Source organism: Sus scrofa, chromosome Y (genome assembly GCF_054392235.1).
Source record: "Sus scrofa isolate SSC_HxYL_T2T_F1_AM1 chromosome Y, Sscrofa_HxYL_maternal_Yorkshire_Landrace_v2.0, whole genome shotgun sequence".
NCBI classification, from domain to species: domain Eukaryota; kingdom Metazoa; phylum Chordata; class Mammalia; order Artiodactyla; family Suidae; genus Sus; species Sus scrofa.
In genome coordinates this window covers 21,531,486-21,559,128 of record NC_139402.1, presented here as the reverse complement: position 1 = coordinate 21,559,128, position 27,643 = coordinate 21,531,486, and positions in this window count along the sequence as shown.

Below are 27,643 nucleotides of genomic sequence, written 5' to 3'. Positions count from 1 at the left end.
ATGTGACCTGCCCACCCGGCTTCTGACCTGTCATCAGCCTAGAGACAGACCCATCCCTCCTCCTCCCTCCCTGCCCCCACCTCCACACATCCTGGGAGGCAGAGAGGGCTACCTAGATGAGATCAGACAAGTGGCCTGGCCTGGACCTCCCTATCCTTGGGCTCTGTTTGGGCCTTTGGCTTCCTCCAGGCAAAGGGCCATAGGCACCTCAAGTGAGATCTGACCCAGTACCTACCAGTGTTGACACCAGCTGTTACTGCTGGCTTCCCCAAGGCCGCAATACCGCATGTTCCCTTGAGGTTCCCCAATGAAGTCAAATGTGAAGGGGTCTTTTCTAGAGTGTAGGTCCCTGGTTACCTAGGTTGGTTGCAAGTTCTCTTCGCCTTTCTTGCCAGAGAAAGGAGGGCCCTGCCTGAGGCTCCTTACCCTGGGTTCCTCCTGACAGAAAGATGCCCAAAGACCTGTCTGGGATGCTGACTGCTCACCTCCTACTAGGGGCCAAGCCCAAGCCCATGAACACCCATACAGCCCACCCCCACATCTCTCGGAACCCTGGGTGCCACCAGGGCCCCAACTCGGTGGATGCAATAGGTTTCAGACCCAGATTTTCCTGCTTACCAGTCGTGTGAGCCTGGAACAGCTACATTCCTCTCAGGATCTCCCCATCCTCCCTCTGCACAGTGGTCATCCCGCCATCTACTTCACATGGAAGCCATCAGGTACATAGCACGAGACCAACTGACATTGCCTTTCAAGCCCATTGGGCTGGTAATGCCATGGAGCTCATGCACAGACTTGGCAAAGGAAAGGTGACTTAAAGGGCTGACCTAGCCCAAAGTATAAGAGAGAGAGGCCTGGGTTTGCTCTAGGATCTAGGGTAAGTCCCATTTCTGCCCATTTCCTAGTCCCCCCATGGGAGGGTTGAACTTCAATACAATTCAGAGATCACCCCTCTGACACACAACATTCCAGGTCCACCTGATATATGTAGGTTCCAGTCCAAGGGCCTCTTCTCAGCCTCAGTGGCATGCTGCTCCCACAGTGGCTCCTGGGGCATTCTTGCTCCCAGGTCAAACATCCACATGTATCCCTCATCTTTACAGAGTGGATGGATTCTGGTGACTGGCGCCTAACATAGAGATCAGCTCAGGAAAATTGTGGGAGTTCTACTAGATCCCCTTTCCCCATGTTCACTCTTTCTAGCTCTGGGTGCTCTTTTTCTCTGCTTTTTCTCTGTCTTTCTCTCCGACTTCATTCTTGCCTATCGATTTTTTTTTTGTTTTGTTTTTGTTTTGTCTCTACCCCACCCCTGACCTCTTTCACAAATGAATTCACAAATCAGTGGAGATGTTGTTGACCTCCTTCTGTTGGATATTGTCTGTTAAGTTTCCATGAGCTTATTGGTGCATGTAACTTTTTAAAGGTATGATTGTTGAATTACAATGTTTTGTCAGTTTCTGCTCTCACGTCAGCCACCCTCCTGTTCCATTCCAAGCATTGGATAGGGTTCCCTGTGATATGCAACAGGATCTCACCGCTTATCCACTCCAAAGGCAATAGTTAACATCTACTAACCTAAAGGCCTATGCCATCCCACACCCACCCCCTCCTCCTTTGCAACCACACGTCTCTTCTCTATGTCCCTGAGCTTGTTTCTTTTCTATAGGTAGGTTCATTTGTGCCATATTTCGATTCCAGATATAAGTGATAGCATATGGCATTTATCTTTCTATTTCTGAATTCTTCACTTTGTATGAGAGTCTCGAGTTCCATGACTGTTGCTCCAGATGGCATTATTTAGTACTTTTTTCTGGCTGAGTAGTATTCCACTGTGTATATGTACCCCTTCTTAATCCCTTCATGTGTTGATGGACTTTTTTGGCCCTGTGAATAGTGCTGCAGGGAAGACATTGGTGCATGTAACTTTTTTAACGAAAGCTTGGTCCAGATATGCCCTGGAGTGGGATTGCTGGATCCTATTGCATTTCTAGAGTTAGGTTTTGGAAGTACATCCATTCCATTTTCCATACTGGTTATAATAATTTACATCCCCACCAAGAGTGTATGCGGATTCTCTTTTCTCCATACCCCCCCCCAGCATTTGTGATTTGTAGACTTCTTTATAAATGGTAGCCATTCTGACTGCTGTGAGGTGGTATCTCATTGTCCTTTTTTATTTGCCTTTCTCTAATAGTAGTGATGTTGAGCAATTTTTCCTGTGTCATCTGTTGCGCATCCGCATGTCTTCTCTGGAGAAATGTCTCTGTAGGTCTTCTGCCCGTTTAATCCCTTGGGTTGCTAGCTGTTTTGCTGTTGAGTTTGTGAGTTGTTGGTATATTTTTTAGATTCAGCCCTTGTCCAATGCAGCCTTTGCAACTATTTTCTCCCATTCTGTAGGTTGCCTTTGTGATTTTGTCCTGGTTTCTTTTGCTGTGCAAATGCTTTTCAGGTTGCATAGGTCCCATTGGTCTAGTTTTGTTTCTCTTTCTATTCATACCTTGAGAGACTGGCCTAAGGAAACATTTGCATGGCTATTTGTCAGAGAATGTTTGCCTGTGTTCTCTTCTAGGTGTTTTAGGGTGGTTTGTCTTAGTTTTAAGTCATTGAGGCATTTCGAGGTTATTTTGTGCCCAGTGCAAGTGTGTTTTCTGTGTTCCTTGATTTACACCTAGCTTTCCAGTTTTCCCAGCACTATTTGTTGAAGAGAGTGTCTTTTTCCAATTTTTTATTCTTGCCTCCTTTGTTGAAAGTGAAAGAACTCTAGGTGTCTTTGTTAATTTCTGGGCTCTCCATTGTGTTCCATTCATCTCCATGTCTTTTTTTTTGTAAACCAGTACCACACTGCCTTGATTACTGTAGCTTTGTACTATTGTTTAAAGTCTGGGAAAATTATGCATGTGTATGTTTGTTGTTTCTGTTGTTGTTTTCCCTTAGAACTGTTTGTACACCATTCTCAGTCTTTTATGGTTCCACGAGAAATTTCGGGTCATTTGTTCTAGTTCTGTGAAAGACGTCATGGGTAATTGGCAAGGGATTGCCTTAACCCTGCAGATTGCTATGGCTACTGTGGCCATTTTGACCATATTAATTCTTCCAATCAAGGCGTATGGAATATCTTTCCATTTCTAAGTATTCTCGTTATTTTTCTTAATGAATGTTCAATGGTTCTCAGCATAAAAGTCCTTTACCTCCTTGGTCAGGCTTATTCCTAGGTATTCAAAGCTGGTGGGCTTTATTTTAAAAGGCTTTCCACTCATGGTGCAGTGGATAATGCATCCAACTAGGGACGATAAGGTTGCAGGTTCATTCCCTGGTGTTGTTCAGTGGGTAAGGATCCAGCATTGCCATGAGATGTGGTGCGAGTCACAGACGCAGCTCAGATCCTGCATTGCTGCAGCTCAGTCATAGGCCAATGGCTACAGCTCTGACTACACCCCTAGCCTGGGAACCTCCTTATATCATGGGAGCAGCTGAAGAATAGGCCAAAAGGCAAAAAGAAAGAAGGAAAGAAAAGACATTGTATTTTATATTCCTTTTCTAATATTTCATTGTTAATATACCAAAAGGCAGCCAATTTCTGAGTGATAGTCTGTGTCCTGCAACGTGGCTGAATCTGTCATTCAGTTCAAATAGCTTTCAAGTGGAGCCCTTAGGTTTTTTGCTCTATTGTATCATGTCATCCATGTAGAGGCACAGTTTTCCCTGTTGTGTTCCCTTTAATTTTGATTTGTTTGCTTGCCGTGGCTCTGCCTTCCAATACTAGGTTGAATAAAAGGGGTTGGGGTGGGCATCCTCGTCTGGTTCCATATTTTAGTGGAAGCCTTTCAGCTTTTCTCCATTGAGGATTATATTGGATATAAAGATAATGTACCTTTGTTCTGTTAAGACATATTCCCTCTTTGCTCAAATTGGTTAGAGTTTTTTTTTTTTTAATCATGTGTGGGAGATGGATTTTTTTCAAATGCTTTTTCTGTAGCTGTTGAACTTCTCTTGTGGTTTTTAACTCTCCTATTTTTTAATGTGATGTATGACATTGAATGCTTTGTATATGTTTACCCATCCTTGTGATCTTGGGATAAATCACACGTGGTTATGGTATATGACCTTTTTTATATGTAGTTGGATTCAGTAGGCTAAATTTTGTTGAGAATTTTTACATCTAGACCGATCAAAGATATTGGCCTCTAATTTTCTGTTTTGGTAATGTCATTGTCATCTTTTGGTATGAGGGTGAAGGTGGCTTCATTGAATGTCCTTGGGAGTGTTCTTTGTTCTTGCACCGTTTGGAGAAGATTAAGAAGGACGGGTCAAATTTCCTTCTTGTTTGTTTGGTACAATTTGCTCCTGAAGCCATCATATCCTGGGCTTTTGCTTGTAGTGGATGCTATGATGACATGTTTGATTTCATTTTTGATGATAATTGTGTTCGAAGTATTGATTTCTTCTTGACATGGAGGCTTAATGTCTCTCAAATGTTGTCCATTTCTTCTGGGTTGTCAAAATGTTGGACTTTTCATTGTTCATCGCATTCTCTTTTGGTTTTTTGTGTTTCTGTAGTATCTGTTGAGATGTCTCCTTTTCCATTTCTCCTTTGGTTGATTGGAGTTCTTTTGTCTTCTTGGTGTGTCTGCCCAGAATATTGTCCGTTTTGTTTTACCCTTTCAAAGAACCACGCTTGGTTCTCTTAATTTTTGCTGTTGTGTTTTGAATCTCTATTTTCTAGATTTTCTCTCTGATCTTTATGATTTCCTTCCTTTGGAGGGCTTTAGGTTTTTTTGTTCTGCTTTTTCTAATGTTTTTTAGGAGGGAGAAAATGATTTTCTTCCTCTTTTAGGAAGGTCTGTATTGTTATTATCTTCCCTCTGAGACCAGCTTTTGCAGGATCCCATCGATTTTGACTGGTTGTGGTTTCTCTGTCACTTGTCTCCAGGTATGTTTAAATTTCCCTTTGGATTTCCTCATTGACCCATTGTGTGTCCTTAGTTGCATGTTGTTTAGCATCCACGTGGTCTTTTTTTTTATTGTCCTGTGGTTGATTTCTAGTTTCCTGCCATTGTGGTCAGAGAAGATGCTTGAAAAACTTTCTTTAGTCTGAAATTTGTTGACTTCAGTTATATGTCCCTGTATGTGCTGAGTCCATGAGTCTCCTCGACATGTACTTGAAAAGAATGTATATTGTGATATTTCTGGATGTCAGGTATACCTTTGGGTGTAAAGTCCTGAAAATATCATTAAGTGTAGCATTTCTATTGTGTCATTTAGGATCTCGTTTGTCTTCCTGATATTTGCTCCTGAGGACCTGTGCATTAATGTGAGTCGGGTGTTAAAATATCCTCTAACCTCATTTTTAATCCCCTCAGTTTGTCTTTTTATGTCTGTTAGTATCAATTATATGTATTTGAGTTCTCTTATTATACAGGCAAATATATTCATGATTGTAATATCCTCTACTTACCTTTTCCTTTTAACTTTGGTGTCCTACTTTGTTTTTCTTTATGGCCTTTGCTTTAAAGTGTACTCTGTCCGAAGTGAGTGTTACAAAAACCGGCTTCCTTGTCTTTTCCATTCACAAGAAATATCATCTTCCATTCCCTGAATTTCAGCTTATATGTGTCTTTGCCCTCAGTTGTGTCTCTTGATGGTGGCATATTTTAGGCTTTTTTTTAATAGAGTCTGCCACTGTCTGTCTTTTGATTGGAGCATTCAGTCCATTGACATTTAAGGTGATTATTGAAAGATATGTAATTATTGTGTTTTAAAACTCACATCCCACTGGAGTTTGTGTTTCTCTTTCTTTCATTCCTTTCTTATCTTTTTCTTTCTTTCATTTTTTGATGATTTACCTTTATTTTAGGGTTGTTTTCTCTTCTTTTTGGTTTGGTGAATGTGGTGTTTGGTTTGGATATGTGGTGGCCATGGTTTTCAAGTATGTTAACCCCTCCCTATATCTGCTTATCAGTCCTAAACTGACATTATAAAAAATCTTCAAAGCTCTTCTTGCAGTGAAAATTAAAAAAAAAAAAAAAAAAACAGAAATTCTGGGAGTTCCCACTGCAGCTCATTGGTAATATACCTGACTCATATCCATGAGGACATGGGTTTGTTCCTTGACCTCACTCAGAGGATTAAGGACCTTGTGTTGCTCTGAGCTATGGTGCAGGCTGGCACCTACTTCTCCCTTGACCCCTCACCTGGGAACTTGCATAGGCCACAGGTGTAGCTCCAAACAGGACATTAGAATAATAAGAATGGATAGCAAGGGGCACAATCCCACTTTAAAGGCAAAATATGGAAATTCCCATTGTGGCTCAGCAGTTTAAGAATCCAGCTTATATCCAGGAGGCTGATGGGTTAATTCCTAGCCTCCCTGGGTTAAGGATCTGGTGTAGGGGCAAGCTGCAGCCCAGGTAACAGATGTGGCTCAGATCTTGCATTTCTGTGTCTGTAGTGTGGGCCAGAAGCTGCAGCTGTGATTCCACCCCCAGCTCTGGTGTCAAATCATATGCTGTGTTAACAGCCCTAAGAAGCAAAAAAAGAAAAACGGAAAAGTCCTAAAGGCTTTGAATGACACCACTTAAAGAAGCCACTGTGAATGTTTGCAAATATAGATAAAATCAACTCCAAATGACAAATAGGGGACAGATAAGAAGATGGAAAAAGGACATCAAAAACAGAAAATATGGGGGAGGGCATAAAACAGTAGATCTCTTAGAACTTATTTGAACTTCAATGAGTATCAGTTTAAAACCACTGTGAATTGTCTTAGATCAACATATATGAAACCCAAGGTAACCATAAATCAGAATCCTCTAAGAGATATGTAAAAACAAGGGAAGGAAACATCAGCTTAGTACATGAGCTATGGATTTTCAGCTAAAAGCTGGAGAGAGTAGGCCTGTGTGGCTGCAAACAGGCAGGTGGAGGCATAGGTCATCTCAGAAGCCTGGGCTATTCTGAACCTGGCTGGGGATGAGTTTCAAATCCCCTGGGTTTCTGGGGCTGTTTGCAGGGTGTGCAGGCTGGGCCCCACTAGCACAAAAAGCCTCCTTTTCAAACATGTGTGAGCGTTAATCCTTGAGAGATCCTCTTCAGCTGTGGATGCTGCTTTGCTAGTCTCATCATTGCCAGTTAATATTGTGCTGGAATCTCTGCATATCTGTGAATGAAGGAAGTGTTCTCCACTTGCCTCATGAGCTGATATCCTGGGCAGGCTGTGGTTTCTTTGGGAGGCTGTTTTCCTCAATGTCCTTGAAAATCATTCCCAGTGTTCGAAATTGGGAGAGTGTGGAAATCTGAGTTTGCGGTTGTTTGGTTTGTTGGTTGTCCGTCTTGCTCCCTTGCTTGCTAATTGTTTGCATATTGGGGCATTGAATAAGTTTTTGTGTAGGAGGTAATTTGAGTACAGTCTGTTACTTTGGAACGTGCTTGATATTTTAAAGCATTGATTCTTTTTGTTGACTTATGTCTGAATGTATGTATGTAGGTATTTATGTATGAAATCAATGGGTTTTGTATATGGTTGCTGGAATTTGTGTTATCTGTCCTAAGGTTTACCATTAGCGTTCATTTTGATCTTGGTTGGGATGGTGTTATTGGTTGTGTCCAGTCATTGGAAAGATGAAAGTTGAGAGATGATCACACCTGATGAAACAATGGGGCAGACAATACCTAAGCTGTGTACGGAGGAAAGAGAGGCCCATCAAGGGGATTGGGAGGGATCCATCAGTCACATTCCAGGAAGAAATCAGTAGATTCTGAGGTCCATGGAAGGAAAACGGTGAGTGGGATATCCTGGGGGAGAGAGAGTATGAAAAACAAGGAACCCACACTTCTTGCATCGGCAGTTCTGTTAGATCTAAAAAGTGTGTTTTGCCTTCTGTAAGCAACTGCTTTTTTTCCTGAAATATGGGAGCATTATCTATGTGGCTGTCTCAAGGGTTTGGTCTTATCTTGAGCAGTCTCATGCATGCATGACTTTATTTCTTGGTTTCTTTATTTGTAGTAGACAGTGGTCAGCTTCCTGAGGGATGGAAACATGGTTTCATTTCTCTTTGAATTATGGACTGTGTTTGGCACAAGGAATCTCTAAAGCAACACTTATGGTGAATGACTGACTGACTGATGGTTGCTGATTTAGCCCCCAAGTTCACAAATGAAAACAGAAATACAACTTTCTCTGTAAGGATTGATCCATTGATCAAGTGCATTGGCTCCATGCTTGGCTTTGACAGTAGAGTTATGTGAACCATGTGGAATCCGTTTGATTGATGGGTATGTGGAGTACTTGATGGTACCGTAAGGTGACTGACTGCACTGTCGTTGGTGATTCAGCCTTGCCCTTTCTAGGCTTTCCTTGAATGAAGCCTGGTAGATGATGGGAGGACAATTGTCTGAATTTGTGTTTCAAATGTTGAGGATAGTTGATCCCAATGCTAGGGACCATTTCCATGGATGTAGCTCTCCATGTTGTTTTGGTGCTGAAGTTCAGGATACAGGCCCAAGGCAGCAGGAGTCCTAGGCCCTGGTTCCACCCCCTGTGAGCTTTCCTTTTGGGCTCTCAGACCCACCCACTTGCTGGCTGGCTGTGCTGCTTGTGGGCGCATGGCTCCTGCTGAGTTAATCCAAAAGTGTGGCAGGTCACGGTGCTTGCTTGCTGTCTGCCTGCCCAGGAGCCAGAGCTAGAGGTATGAGCCAGAAAGGGGTCAAGGTACACTCTCCCATCTGGCGGTGGACCCTTAGTAGGGCCCCAGCTGGGGGTCAGGATGCTGACCATCCCTCAGCTATCTTCCCTAGGCCCTAGCTGGCAGCAAGGCATTGTCGATTGTTGCAGGGCACCAAGGTAAGCTGACACCTTCCTAGATCATTCTGTGTTTCAGACCTCTCCTTCGTTGGGCATTGCCTTGTTGGGTTTGGGCCCACTGCCTTCTCTCCTTTCTGCACAATCCTTTTGTCTCCTCTAGCCTCAGGTCCCTCCTCTGGCTTGCAGGGATATTTCTCAGATCCCCCAGGGCAGCTTTTGGGCCACTAGCAGTGCTGTCAACTCTCCAGTGTGCCTTGCTTTCAGCATCCTTTCCTCAGGAGCCCCACTAGGTACTTCCTTCCTGATCCCAGGTCAGGTGAGGTCCATTTTCTGGAGGTTAGTCAGCCTCTGGGCCTCTCTCATGCCCTCATCTGTTTGCTCCTTTTTCCCCATGGGGCTGTAGGCACTTCAGTTGGACCAATGTCAAGGTGTGTTTGGCCATTTTGGATTCCTGGTGTCCCCAGGATGAGAGGTGTTCCCTGGATGCTGACCTCAGATGGGGTGGTGCCTGCTTGGTGGTAGGCCCTGCTGCAGTGTGGCCCAGGGCACCCCAGCAGCCCAGGATGGACTGAACTGGGCCAGGAGCAACCTTTAGGTCACCTGGGTTCCCGGGGCTGTCTGTGGGATGGGCAGCCTTGGCCCCACAAATGCCTAAAGTCCCCTTTTCAGATGTGCCTCAGTAGGAATCCTCCACGGATATGCTTCTTCCCTGCATGCTGCTGTCCTTGTCTCATCATTGTCAGTTCACAGTCTGCTTGTATCTCTGCACATCAGTTCATGAAGTAGGTTGTATCTACTTTCCTCAGGAGCCTTTATCCAGGTCAGGCTGTCATTTCTCTGGGAAGCTGGTGTCCCTAAAGAGGGTCAAAGAGAAGCATTCCCAGCGTGGGCTCGAATTTGGGAAAGTCTGGACCTCTGAGCTTGGTGCTTGGTGCTTGATACTTGTTGGTTTGTCTGGCTTGCTTCCTCTCTGGCTATGTGTTTGGACATTGGAGTATTTAGGAAGTTCGTTCCTGGATGGCACATTTGGAAAAGTCTGTTGCTTTTGGAAATTGCTTGCTGTTTTCCAACATTGCTTCTATGGATGTGTTTCTGTGTGTCTGTGTATGTTTATGTAGATATGGAATCTGTGTGTTTTCATATGTTTTTGGTGATATTTGGGTTAGCTTTCCTCAGGTTCTCCAGTGGGGTGCATTTTGGTCTTGGTTGGGATGGAGGTAGGGCTTGGGTCAGGTCATCTGAAAGAGGGAGAGAGGCGAGGGTATAGCCCTTGAAGAAACAGTGAGGCATGCAACATCTAATCTGTGTGCAGACAAAGAGAGGTCCATAAAGTTGATTGGGAGGAACCATTCTGTCAACTTTCAGCAATAATTCAAGAAAGGCTGAAGTCCATGGAAGGAAAATGGTCAGTGAGCTTTTCTGGGGGAAAGAGAGTGTGAAAAGCATGAATCCATGCTCTTTGGGATCAGCAGGTCTGATACAGGAGAAAAAACCCGTTGTGACCTCTATAAGCAACTGCTTTTGTTTTCCAATCTTCAGTAGCAGTATCTTTGCAGTTGTCCCAGGTATTTGATGTTATCTTGAAGTGCATGGTGCATGTGTATGTGCATGTGTGTATGTGTGTGTTTGTGTTTATGAATGTGTGTGTGTGTGTGCATTTTATTCAGTGGTCAGCATCCTGATGGAAGGAACCATTGTTTTTATTCATCTTTCAATTTCTGTCGCTGTTTGGCAAGTGTCGTAAATAACATACTCTGACTGAATGAATTACTGATGTTTGCTGGTTAAGTCCCCAGATACCTCAGTGAAACAAGAAAGATAGTAATAGCTTTTGGGATAGAATCATTGATCAAGTGCGTTGACTCCTTGGTTGGCTTTGACAGTAGAGGAGTGTGAACCATGTTGAATGTTGGGGTCCAGCCCCAGCATCCAGGAGACAACCAACAGGAGGAAGAGTTACAAACAGGTGAGGGAAGAATTGGAGTCAACTCCCTCAGCAAGTGCTGCAGATGAATGGAGAGCATCAGCTTTTATCCATTTTACTCTTTTGCATGATTATACAAAATAACAATATATGCTAATTTATTATTCCAAACTATTATTTTAGTTTTATATTTTAAATAATGATTACATAGAAAATACGTACAAATTGTACTTTTATTCGTAGAAAATAAATGTTTAGCAAGTTTATTAATTGGTATCTAATTTTTGCTTTAGCAATGATTTGGCCAAAGGTGATAGACATTCTTGCCTCAAGCTACCTGTTGTCCTCCTCTAGCAGGCATATTTTCCCATATTTGGTGAGTGGGGTATTCACATGTGGCTTGCTTTTGAATTCAGGCTGACCTCAGACTATTAGCAGGTTTTGGGAACATAAACTGTCTTAAATAAACCTTATCTATTATAGAAATCTTTATTAATTATCAAATCTGTATATCAAAGAATCTTGCCAATTATAATAATTATTTCCGCTTGCTTGTTCCCAACAGTTAACATTTAATGTAGAAAAAATATCTCACCTTTATAGTAGCCACAATTGTTGGGCCATGGGCAATAACCAAACCACACCATAATCTGTCTCCATGGGGATGGAGCAAAGTCCAACAAAAATCCCCAGGCTTACGTTGCAGTTCTGCATAATATTTACTATTGTTCCTCTGAAGGGAAACTTCCCACTCTTATGAAAATTCTTTATACATTGTTCAATTGTATTCAACATATTTGGCAAGGGCTTATGTTTATAAGTAGGTAATGGCCCCTACTTGGGTGGAGCCTCAGGAATTTGAGAAGGTTCCCATTTTATGAGCCAAGAATGACTCACAACACACACAAACGTCAGACAGGAAAGAAGCGCAGGAATAGAAGAGGAAATCATATTTCAGGAATTTGTACTAAACAGGATCAGCTCGGGGATTCTTTGAAACTGCTTTGCAACTTCAGTTTCTTCAGCCTCTGCTATAGCTTAGCTTACAGTTAGGCCCCATGCAGGGTTATTCTTCTTAATCACTTTGTGGCTCCCAGCAGTTGAATCCGTTTGTTTGACGGGTTTGTGGATCACTTGATGGTGACTGACTTCACTGTCATTTGTGATTCAGCCTTGCCCATCCTAGGCTTTCCTTGAATGAAACCTGGTAGATGATTAGAGGGCAAGAGTCCTAATGTGTGTTGCAAAAGACTAGTTTGCGTGAGCACCAAAGCTAGGGACCATTTTCAGGGACTAGCTGTCCACGTGGTATTGGTGGTGAGGTTCAGGAAACAGGCCCAAGGTTATCTGATTTTGTGCATCTAGAATAGGAACAAAAATATTGCTTTTGAACAGATAGAAAGCAGTTCAATGAAGCAGTTCAATGATGTTACAGCAGGTTCAGGTTCTGAAGGTGTCATTGCCATAGCTCTAGTAGCTAGTGTGGAGCAGATATTTTGGATATATGTCACATTCTTAGGGGAACACACATGGCAAACAGAAGGTCCCAGGCTGTGGGTTGAATCAAAGCTGCAAATGTAGACAGACACTACAGGGACAGCAAGGCCAGATCAGAGCCATGTCCATGACGCAAATCACAGGTCACAGCAATGCAGGGTCCTCAGTCACCTGAGCCATGCCAAGGATTGTACCCATGCCCTCATGCTTACTAGTCAGATTACCTTCTGCTGAGCCATGGTGGGAACTTCTGTGGCAGAGGATTGGAACACCTCTGAGCTGGGAACTTCTGAATGCATTGTGTCAGCACAAACATAGACAGCCCCAAGTTGAAAAGTTGGGGGGATAAGCATGCTTCTCAAGTACTAAAATTGAGAGACATGGATTGGAGAATGGGGTGCAGAGACAGGCTTTCTGTTATCTCATTCTGGACTTGCCACCCACCAGTTACCTGATCCCAGGACAGGGTCACGGCCCTGAGCCTCAGGTTCCCCATGCGATCAACAGGAACCATTGTAACCCACAGACGTCTGCTAAGAGGGGTAGGTGGTTTGTGTGGATGTCCACACCTGACCACAGGACCTGGAGCCTCTGGTGCATCCCTGGTAGTGACTGGGACACAAGCTGGGGTGTTTACTCCAATGGCTTCTTGACTCTCCTTTGAGGAGTGATCCCAGCCAGAACGTCATGGAACCCTTCCTTGGTGGGTCAAATATACTTGCCCTCCATACAGGTCATGAGGAGTTCCTGCTATGGCAGAGTGGATTCACAATCGGGTATGATTCTGTGGCATTGCTGGTTCTATCCCTGGACCTGAGCAGGGGGTCCAGGATCCAGCATTGCTCTTAATATCACCGGCCTAGGCTGCACATATGGCTCAGACACTACCTCTGGCCCCCAAAACTTCCGCATGCCGCAGGTACAGCCAACAAAGAAAAAAATGCCTATTCCCGTCAGGCTCCTTCTGCCAACTGCAGAGTGGTTTGCTTTGAAAGGACACTGAACTTCTCCTGGGGAAAAGGAATGTAAATGACATCCTAATATACATATTATATATTGTATTCATTGCCTTTTAAAAGTAGGTACAGGCATATGGGTATTTATATCCTCCTTGATGTAATATATATATCCACGCACACACACACACATATGAGCACCCAACTGACACAGCCGAACATCATCTCACCAGAGAAAGGCTCATCTTCTCATGGAGAAGTCACCGTGAGCCTTCTCCATTTCCCTCGAAGGATTCCACTCTAATCTAGTTCATTAGCTTTCTTCTCAGATGACAGAGCTGTGAGAAGGTGGATGCTGGCTGTGGTGGGGATGAGGGAAGGAATGGGACAGGCTGATAAACACAGGGGACCCCACCCTGGAAAGCCCTGCTCTCCTTTCTGGTATGCATTTGAAGAGGGCCTCTGAGGTAGGCCTGGTGGTGACCATTCCGCCTGGAGCACAGTGTGCCCTGGTGTCCTCATCTAGGCCCTGGGGTTGAGATGTAAGTTCCCAAGTCCAAGCATTTTCAAATCCGCCTTCCTCCATCCATGTGGGCCCTGCTTATTGCCCACCTCCCCTCTGTCCTGTATGCTCGGCTGAGGGGTTCCCCAAGCCAGACAAGGTCCCAGAACCACAGAGATTCAGGCTGCCATCCAGTTTGATGTGACCTGCCACAACAGACCCTCAAGCCATCTGCAAAGGTCAACGGGGATAATGTTGTCCAGGAGGCATGAACTGAAGGCCCTGTGTGCTAGGGACGGGCTCCAGGGGGAGGATCACCCCTTTCAGCATGTTATTCAGAGAAGGCTTCCTGGAGGAGGTGGCCTTTGAGCTGAGGCTGGACGATACAGCCCCAGCCATGGGGAGAGCCCAGCATCCAGAATGGCTGGTGCAGTTTCCCCGAGGAGGGAAGAAGCCACTGTTGGAGTTCTCTGCAGAAGCCCCCGGATGTTCAGAGCCAGATTGGGGAAGGCCTCCCTGGTGCCAAGAGAAAGGGACGGGAAGGCATCTTAAGGCTTTGGGTTTGGAGGGTTTGTTTGGCCTTCTTTTGCATCTGTAAAACAAAAGACACAAACAACAAAACAAAACAATAACACACAGACAATGCAGGAGGGGAAAATGATGTTCCTTTCCCCAGTTCCTCCCAATTCCTCTCCTATTCACGGAAGCTTTGTGAGTTGAAAGGATCAATGTAAGATGGCCACAATGGTTTAGTGCAAAGGGGACCTCTGATGGAAATTAAAATACAATCCTTATCCACGTTCAATGTGCTGGCCCAGGAACCTGAAATGCAGGTATGCCTGAGAATGATATGAAAGGAATCCCTTGTTAAGCCAATCCTGATGAGGCACGCTGGGGCCAGGAAACGTAACTGGGAGGAGGGAGAACATGAGTTAAAGAGAGCATTTGGACTGGAAAGGGAGAAATCCACTCTCCTTGTCTAGGGCAATGTCACAGGTGTAGGCCTTGGCGTGGCTGTGGGTGTTGAGACCCAACTGGTCTGAGCATGGCATCCAACTTGGGTGGGGCTTGGGAAGAGCAAGCCCCACCCAAGGGGACCTTCCTGATTCCTGGGGAAGCTGAGGAGCGAGGGGGTGCCCTGGGACTTGTGGGCAGCTGTGGGGCCTGTGTGGAACAGCAGGGGCCACAGACCTGCTCAGGAAAGGTTGGAGCTTGAACTGGAGGTGGTCCAGCCTTGGTCTCATGGCAATATTTCCCCTTATGAACTCCAGGAGCTGTTTCTCAGTCCACAGAGCTGCCATCCTCCTTCGTGGGATCTTGCCTCGTTGAAGAGGATCTCTTTCTGGTAGGATACAGTGGTCCTGATGACGTCGATGACCATGTCTTCTGCTCTCTTTTGTAGCCTCTGCCCTGCTGACAAAGACAGCCTAGGCTTCTGAAATCCTGTGGCGATTTCTCCTGGAAGGTGCGGCCATGAGCCTACTCCTGAAGAGATCTTATCAGGAGTAGCTTGAGGTGCTCTTCATGTAATTGAGGCAGCATGCTGAGGTGGAGCCTAATCTCCTGAATCTCCCTTTCCATTGGGGTGTTCTCCAACTGCCAGGAAGCGCTCTTGGTTTGGAGACTGTGTACTTGTCCCACCAGCTCTCCATTAATCTGATGGTCTTCAGGCATTTTTCTGGAGATGGCTTTGATGTCTTCTTCATGCCAATACAGGGAGCCTTTGCTATGCCCAATGTCCATGAGGTGCTTCTGATGGGTTTCCAGCAGCTGTGTTCTGGGTGGTCATCATCCCAACTCGGGTACCCTCTGCTTCACGGGGCTCAGGCCAATGGATTGACTTCAGGGTGCTTTCCACCCGAGATGGCAGCTGGCTCTCTTTCTCCTCCCAGACATGCCAAATCCGTATGTGGAATAGTTCCCGCTCATTTTTTTTTTCCCCTAAGGACTCACATTCTCTGCTTCCACCCCTCTAATTCCTGGCAGAGCCTTTCCAGACATGGCCGAAGATGAGTGTTTTCCTTCAGCCAAAACACGAATTTCTCCTGGTGGTGGTGGAATTTCTGGGATGTTTTTCAGATGTTTTGGTCCTCGGCCCTTGGGGTTTTTAGGTTTCTGAGGTGACTCCAAAGGAATGGATCTGCCCTTGTAGGTGATCCCATATCAGTCTGAGACAGCAGAGGTGAGAGGGCTCACTCTTCCTTCCATTGCCAAGGAAGCCTTCCCTTTTGAGAGATGACCTGTTGGGATGTGATGAAGTGCCACCAAGCACAAGCTTTGCAAGTTGGGAGGGATAACCTCCACAGCGGGGGACTGTAAGGCTTCAACCCTCGGGCCATCCTTTCAATCTTCTCCCCTGGCTTTCTGTAGACTTCAGCCCAGCCAGAAGCCCTCTCAGCTGGCTCTCTTCCTCTTATGAAAGGAAGCCCACTCTGGATGATACAAACCAGCAGAACGGCCAAGAGTGGGGTTTCCCAGGGAAGCAACAGGAGACTCAGAATTCCTCTCAAGGTGTCTGACAACACCAGGAGAGTGTCGCCCAGGAGCCCCAGGGCCGACAGCCAACAAGTTTTGATGTCAGGCAGCAGGCCCTCTCTGGCCCCACAGGCACCACCACTCTGGCTATGACTGTGTGCCAATACTGATCCCATGGAACTGTGCCACCCAAACATGCAGGTTCCTGGCACCAGGGGAGATGGCCATTATGGCTGGGGGAGGAGGAGGCCCATCAGGAGGCCCTGGCTCTGTGATCTCACCTGAGCAGTGCCATTGGGCGAGCCAAGGGCGGATTGCCCTCTGGAGCTGGAGATGCCCACGTGCCAACCTAGAAGGTCAGGTAGTGCCCTGGCTCTGCTGGGTGTCAGGTTTCCCATCTGGAAAGTGATCAGTGTGTTGGCAACACAGGCGACCTCAGACGTTGTCCACCTGTAGGGTGCATTAGGTTTTCCTGAAACTCATACATTCGTATAGTCCAACTTCCAAAAGTGCAAAAGTGTAGGTCATGCAAACGGAGTTCCCCTTGTGGCTCAGCAGTTATGGACCCAGTTCCTCTCAATGAGAAAGCGGGTTTGATCCCTGGCCTTCTCAGTGGATTAAGGATCTGAGAGCTCAGGAAGAGTTTGCAGACATGTCTTGTATCCTGCATGATGTGGCTGTGGCCATGAGGTTGGCCAGCAGGTGTAGCTCCAAATTGACCCCTAACCTAGGCACATCCCCATGCCACAGGTGAGGCCCTCAAAACTCACAGTAAAACCTTTATTTTTTTAAAAGAAGCACTTGCCCTCCTGTTTGTATTGAGTCAGTGAAGTAAGGAATCTTTGCATCTTTGCCTAGGGCATAAGTTAGTAAGTGAATTCTATCAGAAAAATGACATCCATTGAAATGCTCTCACAGGGATCTACAGTGTGACCTTTATTGGTCATCATAGAAAGAAGAGAAAGAACCACTCCCCGTTAGGTCTTGCAAAAGTTGTGGTTCATGCAAAGAAATAGTGCTCCAAAGAATGGGAAGATCCTCCAACAGGACCAGAGAGCACCACTGCTCCTGGAATGATGAGGGGTCAGTCTGCAGGCGTGCTCTGTGACCTGTGTGGATGGAAAAATAGGTGGACAGAGAGATGAATGGACTCATGCCTAAGCCTTAGCACTGAGGTGTGATGGGGGTGAGGGAAAGGAAGAGAGATTTTAGGTATGGACATGTTTTCCTATGAAATTAGCGACAGTGGGCATGTTAATGGTCACATTTTTTAAAAAAAAGAAGTATATCTCGGGTTCCTGTTGTCAAAAAGACTGGTGGAGAGGCTGGTTGTACCATTTAAATGGGTTGATTTTTCAGAAGTCAACTCATTAAGTAGTAGCCAATGATTTGACATTCCTGTCCTTTTTCTTTTCACAGGCAATAGATCCATATTGGTCAATGTCCAAAAATGGAGTTTGAAGGAAAAAGCCCTTCCTGCCAGTACTGAGTTGCATTGGTACCATTTTTCTTGGCATCTACCTAGGTAGAGATCCATTTTCAGCATATTTAAGGAAAGCCATATGTGGTCAGTTTACAGAAATACAGAAAGAGGTAGAAATCTATTCTTTTGTTCCTTTTCCCACCAATGTTATTCTAGTCCTCCAAACGGCTATTCGGTTTTGGCTTGATAACCTCTAAAGAAAAAGACTGGTCCATAACCAAAGAATTTCTCAGCCCAGACCAAAAACATCCTTGGGGTTTTAGGCAACTTGGTGAACCATTGGCAGGCTGACTTGTGTGTCTATGCCAGTGGAGCTTGGAATCCATTTGGTCTTGGTCAGAGAAAAACCAGGAGATGAAGGGATGTGCCTGGGGGTACCCCTCAGCTCAAAAAGCCTTGCATGGCAAAGGCCAGATTCAGGCATTTCCAGCTTTCAGGTCTGGATACCCATCCAAGCTCCACCACCAGCTTCCTTGATGTATGACATCAAACATGTACACCTGGCTGAACTTCAGTTTGCCTCTCTGCACAACGGGGACAGTAGCACTCCCAGCCTCCCAGCAGCTTGTATGATAACATGACTAAGACAATACAGGGACAGCGATGCTAGATCTGAGCCATGTCCATGACCCAAATAACAGGTCCCAGCAATGCTGGATCCTCAGAATACTGAAAGATGCCATGGAATGACCCCATGCCCTCGTGGTTACTAGGCAATGTCCATTCTGCTCAGTCATGATGGGAAAACCAATGATACAGGTTTGGAAGACCTCTGGTTGTGATCTTCCAGAAGACATGCGTCTTCCAAAACACTGAACACACCAAGGTGTGAGGCAGCCGAGATTATCGTGCTCCTCGGTAACCCCACATGGAGAGACTTGGTTTGGAGTGTGGGGTCCAGAGACAGGCCTTCTGTCATCTCCTTCTGGACTTGCCAACCACCGGTTCCATGATGCCAGGACAGAGTCACTTCCCCCAGCCTCAGGTTCCCCATGCGGCCAGTGGGAACTGTTGGAATACACAGATGGCTTTGGGGCTGGCAGCCAAACCCATTTGAAGGCTGGAAGCAGACCCTTCCCAGCACCACAGGCACAAAAGCTCTGCCTTTGACAATGGGCCCCAACTGATCCCATGGAACTCTGCCCCCAAACACACAGGTGCCTGGCAACCAGGGCAGATGGCCATTAAGGTTGAGGAATTGGGAGACCCACCAGGTCTAGAAGGCCCTGCTCTCTGATTCCTGTGCTTCCTTCTCAGGGATATCACCGGAGCCCTGATTTGGGTACAGCCAAGGGCTGATGGAAGGCTGGAGATGGATGTGGCAATGGGCCAACATAGAAGTTCAGTCAGTGCCCTGGCTCTACTGGGTGTCATATTTCCCATCTGGAAAACAATGATGCTTGTGGTAAAACAGTCAACATTAGATTTTCTCCACTTTTACAGTGTATCCTTTTTTCTTTCTGGAAAAGCACACATTTGTAAAATCCACTTTCAAAAAATCCAGAAGGAGAGGACATTAAAGCAGAAGGCCCCTTGTGGGTCAGCAGTAATGGACCCAAGTAATGACCATAAGGAAACTTTTTATCCCTGTCCTTGCTCAGTGTGTTAAGGATCCGTGAGTTGTGAATTAGGTTGTAGACCCATCAGTTTTACTGTGTGGCAAAGACCATGGCTGTGGTCTAGGCTAACATGTGTAGCTCTGATTTACCACCAGCTTAGGACCTTCTCCATGCCATGGTTGTGGACCCCAAAATCAGGAGAAATTCTACTTAAAAAAAAACATACACTTGAACTTCTGTTATTATTGAGGCCTTTAAGGAAGGAATATTTGCAGCTTTGCCCAGGGCATACGTTAGTATGTGAACTTTATCAGAAGATATCCATTAAAATCCTATCACTGGATACACGGGGATCTACCGTGTGACCTTTATTTCTCATCAGAGAAAGAATAGAATGTCCCACTCCCCACCAGCTCTTGAAATCATGTTGTTTCATGCAATGAAATAATGCTCAAAAAAGTGGGATAGTCCTCCACCAGGAATGGAGAAAACCATTGCTCCTGGAATGGTGAAGTGTCAATCTTCATGGGGGATCTGTATCTTCTTTGTGGCTTCTGAAGGAGTTGGGCAGAGAGATGGAAGGACTCATGCATCACCATTACCACTGAGGTGAGTCACAATGAGTCACACAAGAGAGGCGTTATCTATGGACAGGTTTTCATACAAAATTAGTGACCATGAGCATGTGAATGGTTTCCATTTCAAAAAGTATATCCCTGATACCTGTTGTATGAAAGACTTGTGGGGAGGCTTGCTGTGCCATTTACCTGGTTGAGTTTTCAGAAGTTGCATGAAAGCAGAGCCATTGCTTATACATTCTTGAACTATTTCTTCTCACGAGCAATAGATTCACATAGTTCAAAGGTTCCAAAACGGAGTGTGAAGACAAGAGACATACCTGCCATCACTGAGTATCTCTGGTACCATTTTCAGTCGCATTTCTTTGATAGAGATGTAATTTTGGCTTATTGAAGGATATACGTATGTCATAAGTTTAAGGACGTCTAGGATTCGGTTTAATATATATGCTTTCATTTCCTTTCCCAAAAATGGTAGTCTTGTACTCGAACTGGGTTTTAGGTTTTGGCCTTATAACCTCTAAAGAAAAGGACCATTGCGTAAGAAAACGATGACACCTCCCAGAACCAAAAGCATACTTGGGGTTTGGGCAAACTGGTGAACAAGTGGCAGGCTGACCTGTGTGTATATGCCAATGGAGATTGGACTCCAGGTGGCCTTTGTCAGAGGACACCCAGGGGACGAAGGGCTGTGGCTGGGGGTACCACGTAGCTCAGAAGGCCTTGCATGGCAAAGGTAAGATCATACTTTTCCACCTTTCATGTCTGGGTACCCATCAAAGCTCCACCACCAGCTTCCTTGATGTATGACGTCATGCATGTTCACATGGCTGAACTAAGTATCCCTGTCTGCACAAAGGGGACAGTAACATTCTCAGCTTCCCAGGGGCTTGCATGAGAACATGACTATACACAATAAAGGGACAGCAATGCCAGATCTAAGCCGTGTAAATGACCCAAATAAGAGGTCCCAGCAGTGCTGGATACTCAGCCTACTGAATGATGACAAGGAATAACCTCATGCCATCGTGGTTAGTAGGTAGATTCTCTGTGGCTCAGCCATGATGGGAACTTCTGTTGCACAGGTTTGGTAGACAGCTGAACTGCAATATTCCATATGACATGTGTTGGCCAAAACCAAATGATCACAAGTTCTGAGGCAGCAGGGATTATCCTGCTTCTCAAGTACCCCACTTGCAGAAACTTGGTTTGGATTTTGAGCTCCAGAGGCAGGCCTCCTCTCGTCAAATTCTGGACTTCACCACCACCAGTTCCATGATCCCAGGACAGGGTCACTTCCCACAGCATTGGGTTCCACATGCCACCTGTGGAACCATTGGATACACAAATGGCTTTTTTGCTGAGAGCCAAACCCATTTGGTGGCAGGAAGCAGGCCCTTCCAGGCACCACAGGTACCTCAGTTCTGCTTCAAACCATGGGCCCCAACTGAACCAATGGAACTCTTCCACCCAAACACACAGGTTCCTGGCAACCAGGGTAGATGGCCTTTATGGCTGAGAGAGTGGGAGGGTCACCAGGTTCTCGAAGGCCCTACTCTCTGATTCCTGTGCTTCCTGCTCAGGGATCACATCAGAGCCTTGCCTTTGGGGAGATCCAAGAGCTGATGGAAGCCTGGAGCTGGATGTGGCAATGGGAAAACCAAATGTTCAGGCAGTGCCCTGACTCATCTGGGTGTCATATTTCTCATCTGGAAAACGATCTGCCTGGTGGCAAGACAGTCCACATTAGACGTCGTCCACCTGTAGGGAGCATCTTTTTTTTTTCGAGATAGTCATACATACATTCATAAAAACCACATTTAAAAATTAGAGAAGGGGAACACATCAAAGAAGAGGGCCCATGTGGCTCAGCAGTAATGGACCCAAGTAATGTCCATGAGGAAGCATGTTTGATCCCTGGCCTTGCTCATTGGGTTAAGGATCCCTGAGCTGTGGATCAGGTGGTAGGCCCATTTCAGACCACAGTGGGCCAACGTGATGGCTGGGGCATAGGCCCGCATATGTAGCTCTGATTGAGAACCAGACTAGGAACTTCTCCATGCCATGGCTGTGGTCCCCAAAATCAAGATAACATCTCCTTTTTTATAAAAAAAAAGATACACCTTGCCTCCTGTTTGTATTTAGGCATTGGAGAAATGAGTCTTTGCATCTTTGCCCAAGTCATACGTTAGTACATGAATTTTATCAGAAGAAAGATATCCATTAAAATCCTATCACTGTTTACACAGGGATGTACCATGTGGCCTTTATTTCTCATCAGAGAAAGATGAGAAATGCCCACTCCCCAATAGCTCTTGAAATTTTTGTGGATCATGAAACAAAATAATGCACAAAAGGGGAAAATCCTCCAACAGTAACAGAGAACACCATTGCTCCTGGAAAGGGAAAGTGTCAATCTGGATGCGTGCTCTGTATCTTCTGTGTGACATCTGAAGGAGGTGGGCAAAGAGATGGATGGACTCATGCAAAAGCATTATCACTGAGGTGATTCACGATGAGTTAAAAAAAGAGAGGCGTTACGCATGGACAGATTTTCATACAAAATTATTGACCATGGGCATGTCAATGATTTCTATTTAAAAAGGATATCCCTGTTGCCTGTTGTGCAAAAGAATTGTGGAAGGCCTGCTATGCCATTTATATGTTTGATTTTTCAGAAGATGATTTATGACAGAGTTAATTTTTAGTATCATTTCCTAGATAGAGATGTTGTTTTGTCATATATAAGGATACGCATATGTCATAAGTTTAAGGAGGTCTAGGAATTTGTGTAATATATGCTTTCCTTTCTTTCCCATACATGGTAGTCAAGACCTCCAACTGGCTTTTGGTTTTTGGTTTCATAACTTCTAAAGAAAAGCACCATGAAGTACCAAAGAATGATGCATCCCAATACCAAATTCATGCTTGGGTTTTAGGCCACCTGGGGAAAAGCAGGCAGGCCGACTTGTTTGTATATGCCAATGAATAGTGGACTCCAGGTGGCCTTGGCCAGAGGACACCCAGGGGACGAAGGGCTGTGGCTGGGGGTACCCCTCAGCTCAAAATGTCTTGCATTACAATGGTAAGATCCAGACTTTTCCACCTTTCAGTTCTCGGTACCCAACAAAGCTCCACCACCTGCATGTCCACATGGATGAGCCTCAGTATCCCTGTCTGCACAAAGGGGACAGTAACACTCTCAGCCTCCCAGGGGCTTGCATGAGAACGTGACTACACACAATACAGGGACAGCAATGCCAGATCTGTTCTATGTCCGTGACCAAAGTGATAGGGCACATAAGTGCTAAATCCTCAGCCTACTGAATGATGCCAAGGAATGACCCCATGCTTTCATGGTTGCTACTCAATTTCCCTTCTGCTTGGCTATCATGGGAACTCCTGTGGCAGAAGTCTGCAAGACCTCTGGACTGGGATCTTACAGATGACGTTTGTCATCCAAAAAAGGACAGACCCAAGTTATGAGGCAGCGGGGATTATCCTGCTTCTCAGGTAACCCACGTGGAGAGACTTGTTTTGGAGTGTGTGGTCCAGAGGCAGGTCTTCTGTTATCTCCTTCTGGCCTTACTATCCACTGGTTCCATGATCCCAGGACAGGCTCAATTACCCCAGCCTCATGTGCCCCATGCGACCCCTGGGAAATTTGGAATACACAGATGGCTTTGGGGCTGGCAGCCAAGTTCATTGGGTGGCAGGAATCAGGCCATTCCCAGCAACACAGGCAACACAACTCTGCCTCTGACCATGGGCCCCAACTGAACCCAGAGAACCTGGCCACCCAAACACATATGTGCCTGGCCACCAGGGCAGATGGCCATCAGGGCTGAGGTAGTGGGAGGCCAGCAGGTTCTAGAAGGCCCTGCTCTCTGATTCCTGTGTTTCCTGCTCAGGGATCTCACCAGAGCTTGGCCTTTGGGGAGAACCAAGGGCAGATGGATGCCTGGAGCCAGATGTGGCAACAGGCCAAACTCAATGGTCAGGTAGTGCCCTGGCTCTTCTGGGTGTCATTTTTCCCAACTGGAAATCTATCTGGCTGGTGGCAGGACAGCCAACATTAGACACTGTCCACCTGTACAGTGCATGTTTTTTATTTATTTTTAAGTAATAATACATTCATAAATCCACTTTCAAAATTAGAGAAGGGGAAGATATCAAACAGAGGGCCTCTAGTGGCTCAGCAGTAATGGACCCAAGGAATGTCCATCAGGAAGTGGTATTGATCCCTTACCTTTCTTATTGGATTAAGGTTCCCTGAGTTGTGGATTATGTTGTTGTCCAATCTCAGATCATGAGTGACCAAAGCCATTGTTTTTGTGTAGACCAGCATTTGTATCTCTGATTGAAAATTGGCCTTGGAAATTTTACATGCGATAGTCGGGCCCCCAAAATCAAGATAAAATCTACTCATTTTTTAAAAAAAATATACGCCTGTCCTACTGTTATTACTGAGCAATGGAAGTAACGGATCTTTGCATCTTTTATCAGGGCATATGTTAGTATATGAATTTCATCAGAAGAAAGATATCCATTGAAATCCTATCACGACATACACAGGGATCTACAATGTGGTCTTTATTACTCATCAAAGAATGACGAGAAATACGATCTCCCCTCTAGCTCTTGAAAGAGATGTATTTAATATAATGAAAAAATGTTCAAAGAAAAGAAAATCATCCACCAGGAAGATAGAACACCATTAATACTGTAAAGGTGAAGTGACAATCTGCACGGAGCTGTGTGTCTTCTATGTCACTTCTAAAGAGGTGGGCAGAGAGATGAATGTACTCAGGCATAAGCATTAAGCCAGAGGTGAGTCACGATGAGTGAAACAAGAGAGGCATTAGGTATGGACAGGTTCTCATGCAAAGTTAGTGACTATGGGCATGTCAATTGTTTCCATATCCAAAAAGAAATCCCTGTCGCCTCTTGTCCGAAAGACTGTGGTAAGGCTTGCTGTGCCATTTTCCTCGTTGATTCTTCAGAAGAAAATGCATGAAAGAAGAGCCAATATTTTTACATTCTTGACATTTTTTATTCATGGGCAATAGATCCAGAGTTCAAAGGTCCAAAAACGGAGTTTGAGGACAAAATCCCTGCCTGCCAGCACTAATTATTTTTCGTCACATTTCTTAGACAGAGGTGTCATTTGAGCCTTTGAAAGAAATGCATATGTCATATGTTTAAGGAGGTCTAGGAAGTGGTTTAATATATATGCTTTCATTTCTTTTCCACTAAAGCTAGTCTAGTCCACCAACCAGATGTTTGTTGTTGACTTGAAAATCTCTAAAGTAGAGGACTGTTCCATAACAAAAGAATGACACCTCCAAGAACCCAATTCATGCTTGGGCTTTAGGTAAACTGGCAAACTGATGGCAGGCTGACTTATGTGTATATGCCGATGGAGCTTGCACTCCAGCTGGCCTTGGTCAGAGGACACGCAGGGGATGAAGGGCTGTGGCTGGGGGTACCCCTCAGCTCAAAAGGCCTTGCATGGCAATGGCAAGATCCAGACTTTTATACCTGTCAGATCTGGGTACCCAACCAAGCTCGACCACCTGCTTCCTTGATGTATGACATCACACATGTTCCTCTTGCTAAGCCTCAGTATCCATGTCTGCACCATGGGGACATTAACACTCTCATCCTCCCAGGGGCTTGCATGAGAACATGACTACAGACCATACAGGGACAGCAGTGCCAGGTCTGAGCAATGTCCATTACCCAAATAACAGGGCAGAGCTATGCTGGATTCTCAGCCTACTGAATAATGCCAAGCAATGACCACATGCCCTCATGGTTGCTAATCAGTTTCCCTTCTGCTGAGTCATAATGGGAACTCTTGTTGCACAGGTTTTGTTGACCACTGAACTGGGATCTTCCAGATGACTTCTGTTGGCCAAAACACCAACAACTCCCAAGGGAGGCGACAGAGTTTATCCTGCTCTTTGGTTACCCCAGGTGGAGAGACTTGTTTTGGAGTGTGGGGTCCAGAGACAGGCCTTCTGTCATTTCCTCTGGCCTTGCCAATCACCAGTTCCTGATACCAGGACAGGGTCATTTCCCCCAGACTCAGGTTCCCCATGTAACTACTGGGAATATTTGTAGTACACAGATGGCTTTTGGGCCGGGAGCCAAACCTATTTGGTTGCAGGAAGCAGGCCCTTCCCAGCACCACAGGCAACACAACTCTGCCTCTGGCCATGGGCCCCAACTGAACCCATGGAACTTGGCCACCCAAACACACAGGTGCATGGCAACCAGAGTAGATGGCCATTAAGGCTGAGGAAGTGGGAGTCCCAACAGGTTCTAGAAGGTCCTGCTCTCTGATTCCTGTGCTTCCTTCTCAGGGATCTCACTGGAGCCCTGCCTTTGGGGAGAGCCAAAGGCAGATGGAAGCCTGGAGCTGGATGTTGCATCTGGCCAACATAGAAAGTCATGCAGTGCCCTGGCTCTTCTGGTTGTCATTTTTCCTATCTGGAAAATGATATGGCTTTTAGCAAGACAGTCAAGCTAATACATTTTCCACCTGTAGGGTCATCATTTTTTTTATTTCAAGAAAATCGTACATTCATAAAACCACTTTCAAAAATTCCAGAAGGGTGGTAATCAAAGAAGAGGACCTCTTGTATGTCAGCAGTAATGGACCCAAGGAATGTCCATGAGGAAGTGGGTTTGATCCTGGCTATGCTCATTGGGTTAAGGATCCCTGATTTGTAGATTAGGTTGTATACCCACCACGTATTACGGGTGGCTAATGCCATGATTGTGGCTTAGGCAAGCATGAATAGCTCTGATTGACCAGCAGCATAGGAACTTATCCACACCCTATGTGATGCCCCCCAAATAAAGTATAATCTACTTTTTTTTTCAAAGAAAAGATACACCTGAACTCCTTTAATTATTGAGGCATTGAATTCACGCATCTTTGCATCTTTGCCCAAGGCATATATTTGTACATGTATTTTATCAGAAGAATAATACCCATTGAAATCCTATCACCAATTACCCAGGGATATAACCTGTGGGTTTTATTATTCATCAGAGAATGAAGAGAAAGAGGCACTTCCCGTTAGGTCTTGAAAGAGATGTATTTAATGTAATTAAGTAATGTTCAAAAGAAGGGGAAAGTCCTCCACCCGGAAGAGAGAACAACATTGCTCCTGGAAATGTGATGTGTAAGTGATCACGGGAGCTCTGTATCCTTTGTGTAGGTTCTGAAGGAGGTGGGCAGAGAGATGGATGGGCTCATGCATAAACATTATCACCGAGGTGAGTCATGGTGAGTGAAACAAGAGAGGTGTTAGGAGTGGATATGTATTCATAGAAAATTAGTCACCATGGGCATGTCAATGGTTTCCATTTCAAAAAAGAAATCCCTGGTGCCTGTTGTGTGAAAAACTTGTGGCAGGGTTTGCTGTGTCATTTACCTGCTTGAGTTTTCAGAAGAAGATGCATGGAAGAAGAGCTAATGGTTTTACATTCTTGAACATTTTCTTATCTCGGCGTCAGAGCCACAGAGTTCAAAGGTCCAAAAACGGAGTTGGAAGCCAGTGTCCTACCCGCCAGCACGAGTACACTGGTAACATTTTTTGTCGCATTTCATAGACAGAGATGTTGTTTTGACATATTGAAGGAAATTCATATGTCATAAGTTTAAGGAGGTCTAGGAAGTGGTCTAATATACGCTTTCATATCCTTTCCCACCAATGGGTGTCTGGTCCTCCAACATGATTTTTGGTGTTGGCTTGAAAACTTCTAAAGAAAAGGACTGTTCCATAACCAAGGAATGACACAGCCCAGAACCGAAAACATGATTGGGGTTTAGGCAACCTGGTGAACCGCGCTGGC